General features: G+C 42.4%; 1 protein-coding gene across 5 annotated transcripts in view; it reads left to right on the top strand.

Moving 5' to 3' along the window:
• The window catches only part of dip2ca (disco-interacting protein 2 homolog Ca), a 287916-nt gene that overhangs the window by 98907 nt on the left and 164768 nt on the right, over nucleotides 1–24241 (top strand). Inside the window, exon 1 of one of the 5 annotated variants that reach the window (XM_041803008.1) lies at nucleotides 22823–23219. The exons of the other annotated variants lie outside the window; for them this stretch is intronic. The gene's annotated coding sequence lies outside the window, so the exon portion shown is untranslated. Of the gene's footprint in view, nucleotides 1–22822; nucleotides 23220–24241 lie in introns of those variants that run through there. 5 annotated transcript variants of the gene reach the window in all.

The raw sequence follows: 24241 nt of genomic DNA, 5'->3' as shown, positions 1-24241 counted from the left end.
TAGATTATTTAGGGGCTTTACTGCTCTTTTATTGAGAACCAGATCGAGTCAGAAACAAGGACAAGACGGTGAGAAAAGCCGTGCATCGAGTGTCAACTCTGCAGGGCTTCAGCCTCTGGGCCTTCACTGAGCTGCATCTATATGCACCACTTCTACTCTTTCCTGGTTAATTTTTTACTGTGCGCCTTAATATTCATGGAAATTCTATACATTTAAACCCCATATGTAATCTTTATGCCTTTAAAGTTGGGACTAAAGGCATTAATCAGACAAAGCAGACAGACAAAAGGAACCAGAGGAGCAGAAAAATGATGACAAAGCAAAGAACGAGAAGAAAAGAACAGCGAGAACCAGAGGAACTAATGTGATAAATCCTCGAACAGTAACAGCCTGTTCTTTCTCAGGCAGGTGAGGAGCCTCTTATTGTGAAGGTGTTGGTGAAAAAGTTCACCTATATCTTAATGAAGAGGCCTATCGTCTTATTTTGAAGGTTTGTTGATAAGGTGAAATCTCTGAGTGCTGCTCTGATGATCTGTCGTGCCACATGGTTTGAAGTTATCGCCAAACCCTGTGGGATTATGGGAGCTGTAGGCTGTTGTTTGCAGGTCTTTGGATCCCCTTCCTCTCTGTCTGTGTTTTACTGTACGTTTGCTTCCTCTGTGTTCACACATCGTCTCTTTGATCCAGACCATCGTCCGTGTTTTTCTTCTCATGTGTCTGTTTGTATCTCCTCAGGATGTCTGTGTCCTGACTGGGTCGGCTTCTCAGTTCCCCTCAGCCTCCTCTCCAACATCCTGTTTTCACACATATGTAACACACCCAGACACTCACACACACAAACACACACACGTTTAGCTGGCCTACAGCTCCTCTGGAGACTCTGATGATTTAGTAACATGACAACCCAGAGAAAACATGCAGTTAGCTGAAGATTCTGCACATCCTCGTAGTTAACCTCATAGTTAACCTTTACTCTTACTCTAAAGAACAGCAAACCTGCCAAACCATGTAAGACCGACTACACATTAGAAAGATTTAGGCCTTATTATCTGCCCTATTTTGGCTGGATTTGCCCTCATTACTTGTCTAAATAATCATCAAGGGTGTGGTGTTGATATAAATATGTTACTGATCCTGACAGAGCAGGAGTCTTTAGTAATTATAGTATTTATAGTTTTTATTTCTGCAACAGCCAGTGAGAACAAGCAGAGCAGGATGCATCACCAAACAAGGCCGACACGTAAATTGCTCTAACTGTAAGCTTTAACACTAAATGTGGTCTCACTGTAGGGATCCAGGCCCAGATCTGGGTACACTTGACCCCAAAGTGGGTTCATTTGAGCAGCATTGATGGACCGCTTAGGCACTGTGTCCATATCTGCTAGAAGAGGTGGTCTCCGCCAACTTTCAGGTATTGACTCCTCTCTCCAAAACTATAAGGTCTGTGTAACATGGTTTGTGAAGCATCATACCCCCTACTGTACCAGACAGAACACATTCCCCAGTGTGCTTTGGCACAGAGCCGTGTGACTAATGTAAACCTACTATTCAGCCACCCCTAACCAATGCTCACAAGCAGAAACGGTTGCAGTGGGCTCAGAAATACATGAGGACTCATTTTGAAACAGTCTTGTTCACTAATGGGTGCCGTGCAACCCTGGATGGTCCAGATGGAGGAGTAGTGGATGGTTGGTGGATGGCCACCATGTCCCAACAAGGCTGGGATGTCAACAAGGAGGGGGCGGAGTCATGTTTTGGACCAGAATCATGGGGAGAGAGCTGGTAGGCCCCTTTATGGTCCCTGAAGGTGTGAAAATGACCTCAGCAAAGTATCTAGAGTTTCTGACTGATCACTTTCTTTTATGGTACAAAAAGAAGAACCATGCCTTCTGTAGCAAAATTATCCTCATGCATGACAATGAACCATCTCATGCTGCAAAGAATCCCTCTGTGTCATTGGCTGCTATGGGCATAAAAGGAGAGAAACTCATGGTGTGGCCCCCATCCTCCCCTGACCTTTTTGACTGTTTTTTGTTTTTAAGTTATCATCAGGATAAATTTTGAATTATGCTGTAACGGTTGATGACTTGAAAAAAATATGCAGACTATTTTTTGCATCGACTATTTAGGGAAATCAGAGAACAATATCGTTTGCATCATTTTAATAGTTTGGCAGGGGTGCATGTCGGCATGAACCATTGTTAGTAGCAGATGTTTGTTGTGCTGTGTCGGTTCAGTGCTGACTTTTAACCCATGTGATGGCTGATTTCGGGAGGAAATGCTTTATTGGCAGGAGATCTGACCTGTTGGACAAGCTCTGAGTTTTCTGGGTCAAAGATGAACAGAAGTGTTCCACCTAGAGAAGTAGTGAAACAACAACAGTGTCAGCTGTCAGCTAATTGTGCATCCTAGTTTTGCCGGAAGCACCTGGTTCGAAAAAGCTTTGCCAGAAAAGCTTTGAAACTTTGAGAAACTGGAGGTGCAGATGACCTGGTGGTTAGGTCATGCCCCCTGTAGGAAGGATAATGCTCCAAATGGACAGTGTTGGTTTGAATCTAACCTGTTTTCTCTCTCCCAGGTCTCCTTCACTTCTTTAAGAAAAAGCCTAAAACAGCCCTTTAAAGCAGCAGCAGTCTGTATCGAAGCGTCTACCTGATGGAGTAGATATCTCACCACCTGTTGAGCCCCGGCGGTGCCGAGTGCAGAGCCTCTCTGCAGTATCTCCGTCTACATAGAAACATTTCTCTCAGCCCTAGCTCATCAGTATGCATCTGGGTTTGGTTGAACATGTTGCTGTAGTGAACGCTTCACAAATCATGACTGATGCTCTCCTCTCTCTCTCTCTTGTTCATCTCTGCTCCTCTTGTCTGCATCGATCGGCCTGATTTTTGTCTGAGCATGAAATGGACCAGCTGCTGGGAGGCGAGCTGCCGAGGTGGGGAGTCACGGTGTAGAAGTGTTGGTGTGTGCGTCTGAGCCTCCCTCTCACTCTGATTTAATTCATTACTGTTTATTGGCGTGAAAACATGAGCCGAGCTAGAAGATCCTCATTAGAGCGGCAGTCAAAACAGAGAAATACATACGGTAAACATGCGTCTTTTTTCACCTCGTTTTATTTTTCTCTCTGTCTCGCCTTGCAGCAGAGGCTCATGGGAGCAGCCCCGAGCGACCCTGTGGGATAAATCCATTTTAGAAACTCCAAGTCTTGACAGATAGTATTTTTTTTTTCTAAGAGAGAGAGAGAGAAGGAGGGAGGATTAGAGAAAGACAGTGTGACAGAGAGGATGCATGTAAAAGAATGCACACAGACAGCAGGGAGCATGGAGAGGAGCAGGCAGGAGCCTCTCAGGCATTTTACTCATGTAGAGAATGTCATGAAACCTGAGCGCCCCACACACACACACACACACACACACAAACACACACACACACATGTGAGGCAGCAGAAAACAGGAGACACTGATTTTAGATCTGACCGTGATGATGGTTCTATTGACTCTCTGCTGTTAATTATTAACCAGGTTTAACGCCCTGGTCGTGTTTTTAATCAGTGACAAAAACCTTCTTTAGGCTCAACTTGTTCGCCATATAGACTCACCTGTGAGCAGCTTTCTATTCGTGTGGACTGTGGCACCCTCTGTGGAGAAAGCTGCACATAGAGCTGTAAATTAAACTCTTTCCAGAGCCAGTTGGACTCTGGATAAAGCAAAAACATCTTTTTAAGTAAGGAAATCTTCCACTGTGGTTCTTTGCTCTTCTTAGCAAAGTTTCCTGTCCTGTTAAACTGCTGCTATAGCTGCATCCACGATAACCTCTTTACCAGCCGTCATTGTTTACAGAAGGTTTGCTGTTGCTTCAACTAAACTGTAGCTACATAGCTATAAAATAATGTATATTTACGCATGTATAAATTAATAATTATCAAAAGACCACACCAAAGATCTCAGACTTTGTCTGCTCCAAGGTGGTCGTAATTAGATTATTTTCTTTACAGACCCTGTGAAGTGAAGCACTCTAAAAATGTTGGAACATGGCTGCTGTAAAAATGTGAAAACACGGAGATCTACATGTGACTGAATTCTGGATTTAGACAGTTTGAAAGTTTTTTGTCTTTCCTGGCTGGGATTAATGTGGGCGGGGCCAATATGTGGTCTCATGATGTCACAGTAGGGAATGACTCCGCCCCTTTAACACTACAATATAAAATCACAGAGCAGTCCATCTCAGTCCAGTGTGTTGTTAGCTGATGTCACTGCCTTTATTGAAAGTTAACAGTCGGTTAGATGCTGTTTTTTTGCTCATTGTTGGATAAATTTACCAAATCTATCAGCCTAAGTGGACCATGGATCATTGAAAGCATCATTACAGAGATCTGAGCCAGGAGACAGACCTTGCCTCTTCTTCTGAGGTCAACTAAAGGTCAAGAGGCAGGCTAATGGCGTCAGTGCTGTCCTCAATTCAGATCGGAGCATGTTTTTAATTTGAGAGGATCTCATTTCTCCTGAGTGGGCGTGGCTTCAGCTCACTCAACAGACACGCCCACACCATCCTGGAGCAGATTTTACTGCCTCAGTTTTCATGATTTTGAAGCTTAATTTTATAAACTTAGAGATGTTTTATTTGACTGAAATTTGATTCAGGGGTTCATAACACAGTGACCTGTCAAACAGCAAACATAAATATGGATCTATTTTCACCTTACAGGGTCTTAAAGTCATGATAAAAGACTTATGAAGCAGCTTATTCAAAGCCTTTTGGTAAAATAATGTGTAGACTTATTTTCTTTGGTTTTTGTTTATTAAAATGTTAAAATGTATGTTTTTTTTTGATAGCATGGCATCTATGGGGGTCTCAGCAATCATTAGGTACAGACAGGGGGGCTCCAAGGCTAAAAGGTTGGTTACCACTGCTTTAAAGCTTAGAGCTTTTCTAGTTGTCTGACTTGTCAGCATGTTTACACTGCAGGTCATGCCTACCCATTCACCCACTGATGGCAGCGGCTGCTATAGATAATTAGTCATCAGTGTTAGCTAATCCCATTTAAAGGCATCCATACACATTTACCCCCACAGATGAAGCAGTGGGTTAAGACCCATCGGCATGAGGCTGCAGGAGCTTGGGATTGAAGCCACGACCTTCTGTTTGCCAGACTGACTCTACCTACGGAGCTCCACAGTCGCCTAATATCACTGACATGATCATAAGTGGTCAGTTTTGTTGTATTTTTGTGGGTCACAGAGGCATTAGTATCAGCGTCTGTTGTAGCTTTAATTCTACCAGTCTTTGCTGTAGTCCTCGTTGTAACAGCAGCAGATGTTCGTCCTCTATGCACTGAGCAGATGATGGCCTTTTCATACAGTCCTGCCTACAGTAAACCTCCCAGCATCCCTCTCTCCTCTCTCCTCTTATCTCTGCCTCCGGCTCTCGGCCTTCTCGTCTGGGGTCTCCTTCAGACTTTACACCTTCCGTCCTCCATCGAGCTCGTCCTTCTAACTCATGTTTACAGCATTTTTCTATTTCCTCTTGATATCTGCCAGATATCGAGTGGGATTCCTCTCTTTCTGTCTCCGTCTCAAATAAAGAGCATCTTGAGTTCAGGATCGATCTGACTGACATTGACGGAGACGGTTTTTCTGAGGCTGTCTTCTCTTTTGTTCTGATGAGATCTGCAAATCTTCCATGCAGACGGAGCATCAATAATCTAATCTGATGTTTACTCTTACGCTCTGTCTAGGCACGTAAACACTCGTGATACATCAGTGTGTGTTTTTTAAGCTGGGATTCTAGGTGTGCATTTTCACATCAGCTCCAGGCAGCAGGAGAAGAAGTTTGTGAAAATAGAGATTTTCAGAAGAGGAAAGATGGAGAAATATTCCTGTCACTCGTCTTCATCGTTCTTAAAAATGCATATTTATCTCATCATATCCAACTCTACCTAAACCGTGAGGCTGTGCTTATTTTCTATTTAGTTAAAAGAAAACTACTCCAATGAGGAGGTTGTGGAGGAGGAGGAGGACATGGAGGGGGGCGGTGCTGGTGTTTGGTGGTTTATGGATCTTAATGGGCTCATCTAAATGTAAATGAGCACTGAGGTAGAGACGGATGTCTATCCGTCTGTCAACTGAAAATATTAAGAAAAAGCCAAATGTGTGGATGTACAGGGCTCTCCTCAGTGTGCTCAGATATGAACATGTTATTGATGCTTCTGCAGCAGGCTCTACACTGCCCTGAAAAAGTATTTAGCCCTTTAGTCCTTTTCATGACTCAACCATAAGAACGACACTGGGCCAAAATGGCATCATGGGAGAGTTCCAAGGCCAAAACCACTGCTGACAAAAAAGAACAAAAAAGGCTCATCTCGCATTTGCCAAGAAACATCCTGATGATCCCCAAGACTTTTGGAGAAATATTCTGTGGACTGACGAGACAAACGTTGAACTTTTTGGATGGTGTTACATCTGGTCACCAGTTATCACAAACACTTCATTTCAGTTGGATTTTTTTCCCTTAATAAATAAAATCATAATTTATAAACTACATTTTGTATTTACTTGGGTTGTCTTTGTGAGAAATTAAAATTGGTTTGATGATCCAAACATTTAAGTGTGATAAATATGCAAAAAAGAAAAAAAAAAAAAAAAATCAGGAATCAGAAAGAGGGCAAATACTTTCTCACAGCACTGTATATGACAAAAAAAAAAAAAGATCCGACAATACATTATGATACAACAAGGTGGGATCAGGTAGATAAGATCAGACCGATACGATACACTTAAATAAGAAAGGAAACGTTCTTTTGCTGTTAGTGTGGGGGATTTGGTGAATGTTATTTCTCTGTTTATATGAATTTGTTGATGGACCTGATTCAAACCAAGATAAACTACTGAATATTTCTTCCTATTTTTTCTGTACCGTACTGCTGTATTAACAGCTCGTCTTTCCTGTCATTCGCTCTTTGATTTTTAAGACACTACAACTTGTCTCTGTCTTACCGAAACACACGTGTTTGTGTTGCTTCTCTTCTAACACGTGTGTTTTGGTTTCGCTTCCATGCCACAGAACCATCTGGAACTCATAAGGAGAAAAACTTCATATCGTTAAACATAATTTGAATGTTTGAGGAGTTACGAAACTCTAAATGGCACAGAGAAAAGCTCCATGTGTCTCCTCTTTCCTTTTAATTACCAAACATAACAGAATACCATCCTGCAGCCCTGAATTCTTCAGGCTGGACCAACGCCATGACGCCGACAGTCGCACTCTGAGACTCCAACAGCTGGTGCCTAACCACCTCTGGTGACCCCCATCGTTCCAACTGTACAGATTGAGTTTCCGCAGCATCTGTCCCGGCCACATGTGTGTCTAACACGGCTAATATGCCTAATCCTCGGCCCACAGACTCTCATTCAGACTGTGGGTGGTTGTTTACCATACCAACAAACCAGATCCCTGTTTGACCTGCAGACAGAGCAGCTGAGGAGTCTATTTTCAATACTCACACTATAGATAGATGGATGGATTGATGGATGGATGGATGGATTATTGTTGTTGCTTAGTAAAAACACGACGCAAATTAGTTTGGCAGTCTCTTCTGTAGCAGCAAACACAGTCGTCCAAGCGGTGGTTAGAAATCTGCAGCCTTATGTCGTCCATCCCGCTGGCGAGGGAGCAGCAACTGCGAGGATGGTGCTTGGTACGGCAGGTTTGTGTGGGTGATGCTGAACAGACAGTGTCCAGGGTGCGAAGGGTCCATCAGAATCCTGGAGGCCCGCTTGTGGAGACGACTCTGGTAGATGTCTTTAAAGGGAGGGGAGAGCCAACTACCCCCTCTAGTCTTACCGGAGTCGAGTGTCCAGTCCGCTGTGTATATGGTGTGGTCTACTAGCTCCATGGCTAGGTCAGGAGTATTTTCATGCTAGCAGGTCTCTGTTATTATAAAGACACAGATGTCCAAGTGGTAGTTAGAATTCCCCTGCCTTATGTCCTCCATCTTATCAGCGAGGGAGCGGGCATTTGTGAGAAAGATTCTAGGTATGGCAGGTTTGTGTGGGGCTGCTCTTAGCCTAGCCTGCAGCCCGGTTTGTTTGCTTTCTGGGACCCAGCCATGATGTATTTTTCTTTTACCTGAATGATAACCACTGTTACTAATGTAAAAACTTTGTCTTTTTTTAACATTTATTTTTGGGTGTTTTTGTGCCTTTAATTGATAGAGGAGGACAGTGGATAGAGTCGGAACCAGGGACAAGAGTGGGGGGGGGACATGCGGTAAGGGGCCTCAGGCCGGATTTGAACCCAGGCCGTCCGCATACATGAGGCGCACCTTTAACCACTAGGCCACCTCTGCCCCCAAAACTTTGTCTTTTTAATTCATTTGTGTTGTAATATATAGTTATCTTAAAAATGTAAATCTTTTTTTAGAAAAATCAGAAATAAAATGGGTTAAAAATGGCAAAAAGTAGATAAAAGTGGTAAATAGGGAATAAATGGCAAGAAAAGTGTTAAAGTGGCATAAGAAGTGGTAAAAGGGGTTAACAGTGTCAACAAAAAGTGAAAGAAATGGGATTAAAAAGTGGGAAAATTGGTTTATACTGGCAAAAATGGGTTAACTGAGCAGAAAGGAGTAGGAATGGTTAAACTGGCAAAAATGGGTGTGAGATGTGGTGAGAAGGGGTTAATAGTGGCATTAAAGGGTCAACAGAAGCAACAATAGGTGGGAAAAGTGGTAAAAAAGGATTAAAATTGACAAAAATGTCTTTAAAAGCAGTGAAATTTAATTAAGAAGTGCCAGGAATGTTTTAAAAAGCCAAAAATTTCAGAGAAAATTTTTAAAATGTGGCAAATTTAGTGCAAAGTGTCATACATGTTTTTAAAGTGTCAAGAATGGCAGAAAAAATGATGAAAATATGTAAAAATGTCACAAATAAAGTGTAAAGTGGCAAAAATGGGTAAAAAGAAACAACAGTGGGTGCAAATTGTGCAAAATTGATGATTGGTGGCAAATAAAAGTGGCCAAATTGGGTGGGAAAAGTGGTTAAAAAGTGGCACAAATAAATGTGTTCAACATTAGAACCCAAAACACACTTTTCAACTAATTTAAAAATTGGTCAAATATTATTTGAAATAATTTAATTATACTCTTAATTTTTTAAAGGTATCTGGCAACCCCCTCCTAGTGTCTCCTGGCCCCTAAGAGGGTCCCGACCCCAACTTTGAGAACCACTGCCTTATGGTGTGGTTATCTCACCAGATTTGATCTTACTGTGCCATATCGTACTGTATCCTGTCAAATAGTCGCTTCCTCTCAGTGGCTGAAAAATCTTTCATATTGTGCAGTATTGCAGGTTTCAGTCCTGCAGGCTGGTGTTCATGATTAATCACAATGACGTGGAATTATATCTATTAGTTTGTACATTCATGTAATCACCTTTCTTTAACTCGCAGCAAATCCAACATAATTGACCTAAAAATGGACGGTTTAGCCCGGCTCACCTGCCAGTGAAGTTAGTGCAACAGTCTTAAATGTGCAGTCATGATATTTAGACATGTAGAAGAAGATCCTCAGATAGTGATGACCTTATTTCTGCTTTATTCTTGGATTGTTTTTTTCTACATTTTCCATTGAGTCCATTCCCCTCTGACTCTGTTATTGAACTGGATCTTGTTGTTTTATCTCCCTCACCATCGGCTCACCCCGCTGGATGGCTCTCAAACATCACTCAGAGAAAACCATCGCTGCTGTTTCACACCCAGTTCCTGTGGTCACTCCAGGCTGTTAACTGTAACGCCCTTAGATTTCACTTTTCAGCTTTAAATCCTCTCTCAGCTTCAGGAAACCGGAGTGTTTTCCTTCATAGAGGCCTCAGATTTAAGTGGAGTACAGTTTCAGGGGGAAATGTGTGGGAGTTTGGGTGGATTTCACCACTTTCTCTTTCTCTCTGTCTTTGAGATTTCTGTTTATGGAAAATGAGATTTTTTAAAGAAAAAGGCAGCTTCGCCTTGAGCCGTAAAATGATGGAGAGCTCTGCCATCGCCCTCTCATTACTCTGTGGTGAGGAGAGGAGAAGAAAAGGCTTTTATTCTGGAGGTCACGTCTGAGGAAGGTCAGTGTGACGTCTCAACTGCTCAGTTATTTAACTCAAACAGACTTGAAGCTATCAGGTTTTTGCACATTTTGATCTCCTCTCAGACTCTGATGAACCTGATTTTGATTCTAATGACGAAGTCTAGGACCAGGTTTTGTTTGAAAGGCTGCAGTCATGTTTGATTCGATGTGAAAAAGCTTCAAGGTGAAAGGATTTTTTGGGATCTAACTCAAAGGCTCATTTAAAACCATCAAACTTCAAACTACAGCTGTCATTTTAACGGTATTTTATCATTGTCTTTCAGTGGGATTTGAAAATACAAAATGCTGCACGTCAGACGGTTCAGGCCTCCACATCGTCCATTAATGCCTCGTTGGGCATTAACCCTTACAAAAATGAGAGAGAGAGAGAGAGAGAGAGAGAGAGAGAGAGGAGAATGACATGCAGGAATGGAGCCACATGGGCCACAACCTAAGCACCAGGTCATCTGCAGTCCTGTCTGCACCTGTTTTAAAGGGACATTCAGGAGTTTTTTACATCATGGCAGGAGCAGGAAAATGAAAATGGTGGGTAGTATCCATCTGCTTTCCAGCTGCAGATGTCTAGAATGAAAATCTATAATTCTATTTTTGAAGAGAGTATGTGTACTTTTGCCCCTTCTAGTAGGAGTCCGTCTACAACAGTTATGTGACAGCCACTGACAGATCTGAAGAAAAAGGAAAAGAGGGAGTTGGGAGGAAGGATGGGGCTCTAAAACCCAACAACCTCCAGAAAAAAGTGGAGAAAACAAAGATTGAAAAAGTGTTTTCTCATCAGTCTTCTGCTGACTAAACCTCTGCAGTGTTTTTTTCGTTGTAAAGCAGTGAGAGACGGAGAGAATCTGTGAATTTAAAGGCCCGCTTTCCTCTCAGATTAAAACCACATTGTTTTAGCAGCACACGCTGGTATTTCCTCTCAGTCGGGGCTGCTGGGTGGAGCAGCCAGGGGAACATGAGGTTCATGCCAAGCAGCTCTGCAGCCGACTCTCCGGTCTGCAGCACCGTAGAATTACCTCTGCTGAGGCATCCACACCGGGCGAGAGAGGGACAGGAGAGTTTAGAGGGAGAGTCGCCGGGCCCTGGAGGCCCGAAGGGAACACTGGTCACCTTTGACAGGCTTCTTCTGTCAGTGTGGAGTAGAGTTTTGTCAACTCAGTCTTTGACGGAAAAACGAGTAAAATCACCACGTAAGCTTTCATACTTCTCATGCAACAGCCCTAGTTTACATTGAAATGGCAGCAGGGATGGAGACTGAAACCTGAATCCAAAAGGACCAGGACAACTCTGAGATGTTTAGATTTACTTTTACTGCTTCATACACTGTATTGCCAAAAGTATTGACTCACCTGCCTTGACTGGCATATGAACTTAAGTGACATCCCATTCTTTCCATAGGGTTTAATATGACGTCGGTCCACCCTTTGCAGTATAACAGCTTCAACTCTTCTGGGAAGGCTTTCCACAAGGTTTAGGAGTGTGTTTATGGGAATTTTTCACCATTCTTCCAGAAGCACATTTGTGAGGTCACACACTGATGTTGGATGAGAAGGCCTGGCTCTCAGTCTCCGCTCTAAGTCATCCCAAAAGTGATCTATCGGGTTGAGGTCAGGACTCTGTGCAGGCCAGTCAAGTTCATCCACACCAGACTCTCTCATCCATGTCTTTATGGACCTTGCTTTGTGCACTGGTGCACAGTCATGTTGGAACAGGAAGGGGCCATCCCCAAACTGTTCCCACAGATTTGGGAGCATGGAATTGTCCAAAATCTCTTGCTATGCTGAAGCATTCAGAGTTCCTTTGACTGGAACTAAGGGGCCAAGCCCAGCTCGAGAAAAACAAGCCCACACCATAATCCCCCCTCCACCAAACTTTACACTTGGCACGATGCAGTCAGACAAGTGCCGTTCTCCTGGCAACCACCAAACCCAGACTAGTCCATCAGACTGCCAGATGGAGAAGCGTGATTCATCACTCCAGAGAACGCGTCTCCACTGCTCTTGAGTCCAGTGGCGGCGTGCTTTACACCACTGCATCCGATGCTTTGCATTGCACTTGGTGATGTATGGCTTGGATGCAGCTGCTCAGCCATAGAAACCCATCCATGAAGCTCTCTACCACTGTTCTTGAGCTAATCTGAAGGCAACATGAAGTTTGGAGGTCTGTAGTGATTGACTCTGCAGAAAGTTAGAGACCTCTGTGCACTATGCACCTCAGCATCCGCTGACCCCGCTCCGTCATTGTACATGGCCTACCCCTTTGTGGCTGAGTTGCTGTTGTTCCCAATCCACTTTGTTATAATACCACTGACAGCTGACAGTGGAATATTTAGGAGCCAGGAAATTTCACCACTGGACTTGTTGCACAGGTGGCATCCTATCACAGAACCACGCTGGAATTCACTGAGCTCCTGAGAGCAACCCATTCTTTCACAAATGTTTGTAGAAACAGTCTGCATGCCTAGGTGCGTGATTTTAACACCTGTGGCCATGGAAGTGATTGGAACACCTGATTTCAATGATGTGGATGGGTGAGTGAATACTTTTGGCTATATAGTGCATCTGTCACAGGCAGCAGTTTCAGGACCACAGATCTTGGACCCGTGTTTTTTGCTCGAGTTGGCACAACTGTGATGGGCAGAAACCTAAAGTTCACTTGAAGTGCTTTTCTATTTTACTTCTGTTCACCCTTGATTTTCTATGACTGTTTTAAGCATGTTTAGTTGTGTAAGTCGTATTATTTCCACTAACATTCTGACTACTTGCTAAGTGCAGGCTAAATAATCATGGTTTTGAGTACATGCTTTTTAATTTTACTTGTTTTAGTTAAGCAGTTTTCTGTTCTACTGAATGGTTTTTTTCATGGAAACACCTGATTCTGAAGGACGCGAGCATACTTAACTCATTAAGTACTACGCTCTGATTGTCATCCATTGCTGCAGTGATAAAGAACGTGCATGTGAGCAAGCAGGGTCCCGACACTGCTGCCTGTGAGTCTGCAGACACCTCCTTCTCAAATAATGACAAAAACTGGCATCATGTGACTGCAGGCAACCTATAGCTGCATCCCCTCTCATCTCGTCACTCGTCGCCATCATTTACAGGCTTTCAATAACTTCAGCTAAACTCAACCTGTAGCTGCCGCCTCCTTTTAAAATGATGCTGATTGGTCTGTTATTCTTTGACCAGGAAAAAAATGTTTAAGCTTGAAGCTTTGCCAGGTGGATCCATCTTAATTCAGACATGAAATCTAGCCAATCCATCATTTTACCGACCTATTCACTCCACATCCATACACTGATGGCAGAGGTTGCTATGGAAAACTGGGCATTAGTATCAGTTAATCCCATTTGTGCGCATCCATACCTCATCCATACTGAGCCTTGCACGGTTGCACTTATACACACCATATTAAAAGCAGAACTTACGTTTCTATGGATCTTGACTTTTGAATTACAAACTGAAACATGCAATTAAAATGTTGCATATTTGCAGTTACCTTGTGAAATTCAGCGATTAATTGTGATTGGAGAATTGATTGTTTGACCGCCCCCGTTAATTATTTTCCATGCTGATGCAACGACCCACAGCCTGATTCTTGCATCTGTGACTGTACCTCTTGTCCTGAGAGCTCAGGTGGTCAGACATTAATCAGCGCCTCCACAGGGCTTTAAAACCGGAGAATAAAGCTAATTCTCAGTTCGTTGGCCTCTACAGGAGAAAATACAAGCACCAGCACCAAATAAACCCGGAGAAGGATTTATTTGCTCAGTGAGACTGTAGCTGCAGCTCTGCACCTCTCCGTCTCTCTGTACCGTGTTGTTGAACATTTTCTGGCTAACCCAGCTGCTCAGCCTCTCTGTTCCCCCCCCCTGAGATCACAGTCAGCTACAACCAGAGCCAAAGTCTGGGTCACTACTTCCTCCTCCTCCTCCTCCTCTTCCTCCTCTTTTCTCCGGCTTGCAGCTGGTGGATGTAATTGAATTAAGGAGGAAGCTGTGGAGGCAGGAGAGGATGGATGTAACGAATGTACATAAAAACAGGTACCTGTTGGTGTTTTTAATAGTTTCTGATTCAGACGCTTTAACAGTCCTGATTTATGTAGGTGCAGGAACGTTTAGCCTCATGGACTGGCGCTATAAATACACACATCTGAGAGCTGCCGGGTTCAACATCTGTCTGCCAGCCAACTCAACACGTCTGCCAAAGAATTCAAGAGACGTGCTCAAAGGAAATTTCAGATTTTTGGAGTCAGAGGAGAGGACTTCTTCCTCTCTGCCTCCTCCCAAATCTGTTCAGTGTTTTCCCTGAAGGGCAAACTCCCAGCACTGATGTCACACCCAAACATCACTCCTGTCAACTGGACTTCATGTCAGCCTCCTCTTCAGGGCTCTGTGGGCATATGCTAGCTGTGGTGTCTCTGTTAGTATCGTTTCTCAGCCGGAACTTGGCTTAAATGGTGGAGTTAAAGACTCGTGAGCTCGTGTAGTTTAACACCATATTCATCTGCAGCTTTATGACTCAGAAACAGACTTTGAAGAGTCTCTTTGCTCTTAACAATTCCATTTTTCCTGCATTGCTTCGTTTTTTTTGGAGTTGCAGGGTAAAAATAATTTTCAGGTCAAGTTTAGAAAGCCTATTAAGACTTTCATGGAGTGAAGCCAGGATTTGTGATTGCTTCTTACCTAAACTGAAATTATAAGTCTCCTACTGAAACCTGTAGTACTATGTCCATGGTTCAGAAAGGTAAAAGAGAAACCAAATACTGTATCCAGAGTCTCCTCTGAGATTAAGCAGCCCACATCTTTTCAGAGAGCTTTGGCATGCAGACAAGATAAAAAACAGAACGTGCCAAGTGCACTTCCTTCAACAACAAAACTTGGACCTGATAATATAGACCGAGTAGTAAAAACTGTTTTTATTACTCTGATTCAGAAGTCAATTTAGAAGCTTTAATCTTTCCTTTTTTAACCCTTTATTCCATTCAGGATGACGGGGAGCTAGAGCTGGTCCCAGATGACTAACTGAGACCCACTGACATCACCAAACTTTAGCGTTCTTCTTCTGTGGTAATTTTCCAGGCTTTCACTGCAGCCTCTTTCAGTTGTTGTTTGTTTTGGGGGGTTTCTCCCCTCAGTCTCCTCTTCAGCAGATAAAATGCTCTGTAGTGTTGAAGTCTGGAGATTGACTTGGTCAGGCTAAAACCTTCCACTTCTTGCCCCTGATGAACTCCTTTGTTGTTTTGCCAGTGTGTTTTGGGTCATTATCTTGCTGCATGATGAAGGATCTCCCAATCACTGTAGTTACATCTTTATTTAAATTAGCAGGCTAAATGTTTCTGTAGACTTCTGTGTGTTACATCATCAAATGAGCCTGTTGCTGAAGAAACCATGCAAGCCCAACCGTGACATTACCTCCACTGTTTCACAGATGAGCTTGTATGTTTGGGGTCATGAGCAGATCCTTTCTTTCTCCATGCTTTAGTCTTTCCATCACTGTTAAGGTTCATCTTTGTCTCATCAGTCCATAAAACTTTGTCCCAGAATGTTTGAGGGTGATCTCAGTACTTGTTGGCAAATTCCAGCCTGTCCTTCCTGTTCTTCTAGCTAAAGAGTGGTTAGCATCTTCTGATGTAGCCTCTGTACTTTAGTGTCTACTGCTGTGTACTTTTGTCTTCTGTGAGCAGTAGATGTTGATTCTGGAGGTTGTTTAAACCTGTTCTCATCACTTTTCCCACCAATTTTTGTCACTTTTAGCACATTTTTGCAACTTTTTAACCCCATTTCACAACATTTTGTCTGACTTTATTCCATGTTTAAGCCATTCTGTCACCTTTAGAGCCTTTCCACTACTTTTTCAGCCCAATTTTGCCCCTACTAAACCAATTTTTGACCGCCTCCCACCTATCTTTGCCTCTGTTAATGAATTTTTGCGACCGTGAACCACTTTTCACTCCTCTTTACAGCAATTTGTGCCCATTTTAACCATGTTTCACTATCTATTATACACATTTTGCCAGTTTAACCCATTTCTGCCACTTTCTGCATGTTTCTCTGCCTCAGTTAACCCATTTTTTGCCAGTTTAAACCAACTTTTCCCACGTTTTAATCCCATTTCACCACTTTTCCTGCCCTCTTTTGCCACCTCAAAGCTGATATTGCCTCTGCTAACCACTTTTACCACTGTTTATGCCTATTTTTTAAACTTTTAACATATTTCTGTTAGTATTAAAATCCCCTTTCACCTTCTTTTCCACCAATTTCTACCATTTTCAACCCATTTTATCTCCTTTTGGCCATGTGTATTCTGTTGGAGTGTTTGTTCATGAGCCTCTACTCTAACAGGTGGGAATGCTCCCCCTCTAATCAGAGGATGGGGATCCAGGTTAAATGCCGGTAGATTTACATTCCTGTGCATGTAAACATCCTGAAGGTTGTAGCTGCTATTTCACTGTTGGCAGCAGCGGGTAGATTTGGTGTAAATTCGAACGAGAAAGCAAAGCAAAGTCTGACTAACGATGATGGTTGTTTTTCCGTTGTGTTTGGTCATGGCTGAAACATGTTGCCAAACAGTGCTTTTCAGGTGGAATGTGTGTCATTTGCTCTCGTACCCTTCAGCCAAATTTCACAGGAGTCTGTTTTAGGAGATATTTTCCAGGCGTAGCGCCAAACTAACCAGAGGCTGAAGGCCAGCCTTTTAGATTCAGAAAACCTGCTTTAAAGCTGGTTTTTGGTGTTTTTGGCACACATTTGACCGGTGAGGTTTCACGGCTGATGTAAGAGTTACAGGGAGCGGATTAAAGCTGCCGTTTTATCTCTGATGTGATTCCTCAAAATGAAGAAGAGGAGGATTCCGCTCATTGTGCACGATGCCTTTTGGGAAGCCAGCTTCTATTTTGGGTCTGTGTGGTCGCTCCTGTGGGTTCCCTCTAAGTAGCTGTTAGCCCGGTTTGATAAGGCGTGCACACACACACTCAGTGTGTTCAAACCTAATAGTCTTACAGTCTTAAACCCCCATTCTCATTTTCTCTAAAGCAGCTTTTGTTTGAAGGCCCGGGGCTCTCTGATTACTCTCGGTAGGTTATCGACTGATGCTGGAGTCTCTAACAGATCTGTACTGTGATATTTTCTCACATACAGGCTGGTATTGGTTTATACCTTTAGTCACGTTACGCTGAAAGCGCTGTCAGGTTGTATACTGTCCTTATTGTTGATGTCTGAATGTGGATTTGTCACCAGTGATGCTAATGAGAAAGGCAGAGGCAGGTTAGGAAGGAGAGAGATCATATTTATCAGGACGAGCTGGATTTTACTTTCACTCCTGAGTCTGCCCTGCTGGAGCATGAAATGTGATTAATATCTTTAATCTGTCGCTGACCTTTGAGGAGGTGCATGAGAAATACTCACCGTCATATCACAATAATCACACTGGAGACTGAAAAGTAGAAAAGAAGAATGTTACAGCAGGTTAAAAGCATTAATCAAGAGTGTGTTCACATGTAGAAACGGGTCTGTTTAATAGTTTGGGACTATAAGCTGTTAGAATTATATTTATGGGAATTTACCTTTATTAATCTACGTTAATGTGATTATTACAAACCTGCGCTGTGATAGCAGGGGTGTACAAACTTCCTGTTTCCTCAGTACTGTATAAGAATGGACGGTACTTCTCAGTGTCTTTCTTCTGCACTGATCTGAAACCAGAAAACATCTGTCATGGATGCAGACATACCGATGGTGTAATTTTGAGCCAGCACATGCCTTTTAAAGGGACCTGGCATGATCAGTCAAATTAAACTTATTGGATAGATATTTGCGGCGTGTGTCCTCATCATTTCTCCTAAGTTTTGCGTCAGTAGACCTCCCAACACTTAAATCACTTTATGGCATTCCTGGTGCTTTTCAAAATAAAAGCATTATGTGCAAACTAAGGAGTTTTTACTTCAAAGAAATGCTGACACAGGCTTTTACTTTGAAAACTGCAAACCCGAAGTGTTTTTGCACTGTGTTTATATTTACCTGCAACATTATGCATGTGTCGAAACAGAGAGCTTCATAAATAGTAGAAGTTTGTGGAACAACTTTGTAGCTTGTGGCCTTCATCAGGGTCACCAAGAAACAGATTTCAAACCTGTTCTACTGATGTGGATGTAAATATTTGCTACAACAAGGTAAATATGTCTGGATTTATCACAGTGCAGACCAAAACATGGTGGCCTCCTGGTGAGTTTATGAGCTCTAATTTACTCGAAATGCAGATTTCTAGAGTTTTTTTTAGTGCAGTGAGAGACACAAATATCCATCCAGTAAGGTCCTAGGGGGTTTAGTGCAGTAGTTCTAGCCTCAGGATCTTCTATAAAGTCCTTGATGAGGAACCGTGATCCAAATTTTCTGAAAATCTTCAGCCCTTTATTGATTTGTTGAAAAATGTGTCAGTTTAGACCTTAGATGAAACAAAATCTACCAATGAGACAGGACAAAGTTTGTAAAGCAAGTTTGAAAAGCTCATCATAATAGAAATGTGCATGTTTCATACGGTTCTAAAACCTTATTTCCAAAAAAGTTGGGGCCCGGGGTAAAATGTAAATAAAAACATGATGCAATGGTCTGCAAATCTCAAAAACCCATATCTGATTCACAATAGAACAAAAACAACAGATCAGATGTTGAACCTGAGACTCTGTACAAAGGATAAGGCTGAAGGTCAGTGATGGATGCTGGTGATCTTTGGGCCCTCAGGGGCCTCTGCATTAAAAAAGGTATGATTCTGTACTGGAAATCACTGCATGGGCTCAGGAACACTTCCAGAAATCCTCGTCTGTCAACACAGTACGAGGCACCTACCAGAAATGGAAATAAAAGAAGGAGCCGTATGTGAACAGGATCCAGAAAAACTCCTGTGAGCTGAAGCTCATTTAACATGGACTGAGGCTACATGGAAAACTGTTCTGTGGTCACACGAATCAGAATTAGAAATTCTTTTTAGAAACCTGATGCCATGTCCTGTGGACTAAAGAGGAGAGGGACCACCCAGCATGTTACCCGGGTTCAGTCCTAAAGCCTGAATCTCTGATGGTCTGGGGTTGGATTAGTGTCTATGGCGTGGGCAGCTCACACGTCTGGAAAGGAACTATCAATGCTGGAAAGTAGAGAGAGGTTTCAGACCAACATCAGCTCCCATCCAGACGGCACCTCTTTCAGGGAAGGCCTTGATTATTTCAGCAAGACAATGCTAAACCACATCTATCACAACAGCATGGCTTCACAGGAGAAGAGTCCAGGTCCTGAACTGCCAATAGAAAACATTTGGAGCATCAGAAAAGGAAAAATCCTGCAAAGAAGAACCAGCTAGAATCCTACATCAAATGCCATCAAATTGAGCTCATATTTTAAAATGTCTCAGTTTCATCATCTGATCTGTTGTTTTTGTTCTGTTGTGAATAAAGGACGGGTTCATGAGATTTGAGAATCAATGCTTTCTGTTTTTAATGTTTTTACACAACGTCCCAACTTTAATGGAATTCAGGTTGTATATATTCTATTGATTTATTTAAAAAAAAAAGGATTCAAAAGGTCCTAAGAAAGTGTCCGATTATCACAAAGTCCAGCTTTGTTTTTCAAAGATGTGGAGGTGAGCAGGGGACTGGCTGTTGTTCCTTAAACCTGATAAGTCGCTGACGGTCAGGATCGTTTTGTTGTTTTCCTCTAATATTTAATCTCAGACTAACGGTCAGGTTTGTAAAGATGCAAACATGAGAGCAGCAGAGCAGTGTGGCTGATTTATGTGTTTGTGAGCTCTAACTGTCACTACGTCGGCCCTAAAGATAAACATCATCTTACTGGCTGCCAGATCTACCTGTAGCACAGGTGCAGAGAGTGTGTATTTACGTGTGTGAGCTCAGCGAGGCTGCAGCAGTGGTGTGTATTAAAGGTTATCCTGATCCAGTTTCAGAATCTCCCCTGTAGGCAAATTTATGCTGACTACAGGATCAGATAGACTCAGTCATTCCTGACCAACATTAGCAGAAGCTGCATGTGAAGTTAGAGCAGTGTGTTCATGTGAAGAGGCTTTAATGAGGATTCAACCTGCAGCTTTTATTCCCTCTGTCCTTTATGTGATTGAAAGATCTTAGGCTTGTGCTCACTGAGTATCACCCATGGTCATTATTTTACTGTCTGGGGTTGAAAGAAGTACTGGGTACTCTGCAGTGTAAATACAAGCACCAATTCCAAAAAAGTTGGGACATCGTGTAAGATGTGAATTCGAAACAATGATTTGCAAATTCGTTTCAGCCCATGTTCGACTGAAAGCAGCACAAAGACAAGATATTTAATGTTCAACCTGATAAAGTTATTCTCTGTAAGATGTACTCACCTTCTGATTTAGATATGTTCCAAAAAGCTGGGACGGGAACGTGTTTACCACTGTGTTTGATCAACGCAGCAGGGTTTCCATTGTTGAGCTACATGATGCACCATACAATTTCCTTTTTTTATTGGTGAGAAATAACAAGATAGACGAGTGAGAGGGGGAGGAAAAGTATTTAAAAGATAAAATTAAAATTGTATATCTGTTAATATATATTCATAATATTAGAATATAATAATAAAACAATGCATATATAGTAATAAAAATGGATAACAATACAATAATGAAAATTAGATATACAAGGAACACAATGTTAAGACAGAAATTCAGACTACTGGAGGCCTGTAGAAAAGATTTTCCAGAAGAGAACTGTGGTGGCATTAGAGTGTTACGGTCAGGATGGGGAGTTATATGCAGGAAAAAAAAAAAAAAAAAAAAAAAAAAAATATATATATATATATATATATATATATATATATATATATATATATATATTATTACTATTATATGATGCTAAATAGAATTTATAATAAATTAAAAACAGACAAATATATATATATATTAATACTGATAGATAGGATTGAAGATTTTAAAAATTGGGTGAAATTGGACAAAGTTAAACAAAAAAAAGATGAATAAACCAATCAACAGAATACTCATGATAATGTCATTGATATTAATAATATCAATAATAGTGATAATACTTATAATATCAGCTGCAATTGTAAGAGGAAGAAGAGGAGAAGAGTTAACCTTCATGAAATAAATTGAAGAGGAGAGAAAAAACACACACCATACAGTTTCATAGCAGACAGGTGTGGGCTGCATACAGGCTCGTCTAGGCCCCGCCCTCTTTCAATGTGAAGCCAAGCTGTTGTAACTTGTAGCAGGGACATCCCTTAAAAAGGCATCGTGTGGATGAATACATATGTTTCCCCAAAACATGTATGTACCTCTCAGCGTTACTGGAGCCTTCATAGATGTGCTAGTTACCCGTGACATGGGCACTAATACACCCACACACCATCACAGATGCTGGCCCTTTTATGGAGTATTTTGGGGCTTTTTATACCGTTATTTAGAAAGGAGGACACTGGATAGACTGGGAAATGGGGATAAGAAAGTGAGGGAGAGACATGATGGGAAGGAGCAGCAGATTAGACTTGTGTCTGGGCCGCCCACAAGGGTGTGACCTAGCCACTAAGACTTTTAAGCTTGCATTCATAACAGTCTGGGCGATCCTTTTTCTCCTTAGCCCCGAGGACTGAGCAGCCATTTCTTCCAAGAGCAGTTTGAAATGTGGACTCAGTCCACCTCAGATGAGCTTAGACCCAGAGGAGTGGGCGGGGCTTTTGAATGCGTTCCTGCTGCTGGCTCGGCAGTGGTCAGTGCTCTTTAATGCACAAGAAACCTCTAATAAATCTCAGTCCTCAATATCCTGGACGTGACCACAAAGTACAAAACTGTATTTCAGTCAGTGCCGCTTTGTCAAGAATCCCACGTGATTCGCTGTTGTAAATTTGTGTCTTGATTAGCAGTAATTAATTTGCACTTATTGCGTTGTTGTTCTGGGATCCCCCTGCCTCTCCACGAGACCACGTAGAAAGCATCAAGCAAGAACAGCACACGTTCCTGCCTTTCCTGTGCCTGCACTGAGAGCTTGTTGCAGGGAGAGAAGAAGCAAAAGTCCACAACAGAATGACACTGATTAAGTCAGATGCAGAGTAAAGGAGGAGCTGGGGTGGAGGAGGGTTGCAGAAATCAGTTTACAGAGAAGCAGCAAAGCATAACCAGGCTGAAATATGACAGCATTAGCAAAAATAGCCAATAGCGTGCTAAGAGTGAATCAGCTGGCTGTCAGCTGATGAGAGTTTGCGTGAGATCAGCTGATCTCACTTACATGGCAGCGTCTGACTCTGTGGCCTGTCTGATATAACGCCGTAAGCTCGATGTGTCAACAGATCTGAGTGCAGCTCAGGGACTTACAGCCCAAAGATGACCTGTCTTCTACTGACAAACTATTAAATCTTTAAAGAATCTCTCTAGAAAAGCAAGATTTTGAATATAATGCAAACTTTTAACATGTTTGTGAGGAAAGTCCCACATAGATCCACACTAAATTGTCAGTTGTCACCATGGCAGCAGGTGGAGATGGGAGCTGCTCCTCCCTGAGGTTGGAGGCTGGGGATAGGAGGACACACCCAGAGGAGAGAGAGAGAGAGAGAGAGAGAGAGAGAGAGAGGGGGTTTGTCCTCTCGCTCACCTCCCTGTGAAGTCGTCCAACAAACAAACCGCTCTGTTTGTTTTGCTGATGTCGTAGAGCGGCGTGTTTGGGCAGGCAGGTTGGACCGTAGCGCCCGTGTGGAGACGGAGGGTCGGAGGGGAGGGGGAGAGGGACAAAAACAGGAGAGCAAATTGAGAGATAATTGCCAACTGATCCTGTGTGTTTACTACAGCAGCAGCATCAGTGTTTAAATGTCAGCAGACTCCTCCAGCCTTTTGTCTGTGGAGACGCGGTCGACCTGCTCCTCTCTGACTCTAATAAGCTGCCTGTCCTCCTCCTCCTGTGTCTGTGTGTTCATTTAGACTGTGGGTGGGTGTCTGTGGGGGATCAGCTCAGTGTTTTCACACGCTGAGTGTTGGACGGCCACAGACGAGGCTCTGAGAGGAGCATGAAGCCGGCTGTGACTCCTGGATCGGTTTATTCTTCATTATTTCTGGTAGTGTTCTGCTCGGTGAGTAAAGACGACACTGTGCTGTGGTTTTATGTCTTAAATATCAAGTGTTTAAGTATTTTAAGAGCTGGGTTAGATGGCTTTAATGAGGACATTTGTCACAGTTTTCAGCTACTCTTTATTTATTTTTATTTATTTATTATTTTTAACTTTTACCTAACTTTTACCTCTGAAAGTTAGCATTATTTTTGCTGACCTTCTACAGTATCTTGATAGAAAGCACTAGAAATATATGTTGAACTCTGACTCTTCAAAAATGATATAACGCTGCTTGAAGCATGAAGACATTTGTGCAACAGACATCATGTTTTTTACTCCTTCTCAGTGCTGTGCTGTTTGTTTTTTATGTTTCTATTTTAAAAAAGCATGATCAGCTTTAGGCATGTTTGCACAGTCCTGTTTATCATAGATTTGCATTCAGAGATAAATGATCAGTACATCTTGATGAATGCTTCCAGTCACTGATGATCCAAACCTTCTCCAAGTTTCTGTTCTACCTCTAGACTCAGTCAGCGAACATTTCTAGCTCCAGGGGCCTGAAATAATCAACAATCCTCACAAACAGAGCTGTCAACAGGTGGATGAGTGTCCCTCCCATGCAGCATTATATTAATACACTTCCACTTTTTTCAGATTCTTCTTCGTTGTGTTTTCCTCCCCTGGTTTGAACTGTTGGCTTCATTGCTCAACACTGCCCCCCCATATTACCGCTGGTATTGCAATGTTTGGTCTGTATCCATGAGCTTTGAGAGAACATGCAGAAATATTATTTAAATCACTGAGTTGTGTGTGTTCTGGTGTGTGTAATTGCTCTGTCCCTAATGTCTGTGGGTTGAGAATTGAAGGGTCCTAAAAGTGTGAAACATAAAGCCCTGTCAGCAGGAAACAGCCAACCTGACACACCAGATCGACTCATTTATCCTTTTCACATTCATCTGGGAAAGCTCCCAATGAAAGCGTTTTGGAAGGGCAGGACTTTTCAGAAAATCTTCAGAAGGTGATTGGAGGAAGATTCTGTCTGT

The sequence above is a fragment of the Cheilinus undulatus genome, linkage group 13 (assembly GCF_018320785.1).
Source record: "Cheilinus undulatus linkage group 13, ASM1832078v1, whole genome shotgun sequence".
In the NCBI taxonomy this organism is placed as follows: domain Eukaryota; kingdom Metazoa; phylum Chordata; class Actinopteri; order Labriformes; family Labridae; genus Cheilinus; species Cheilinus undulatus.
Note: the sequence above shows the minus strand (reverse complement) of the source record. Positions and strands in the feature narration are given on the sequence as shown.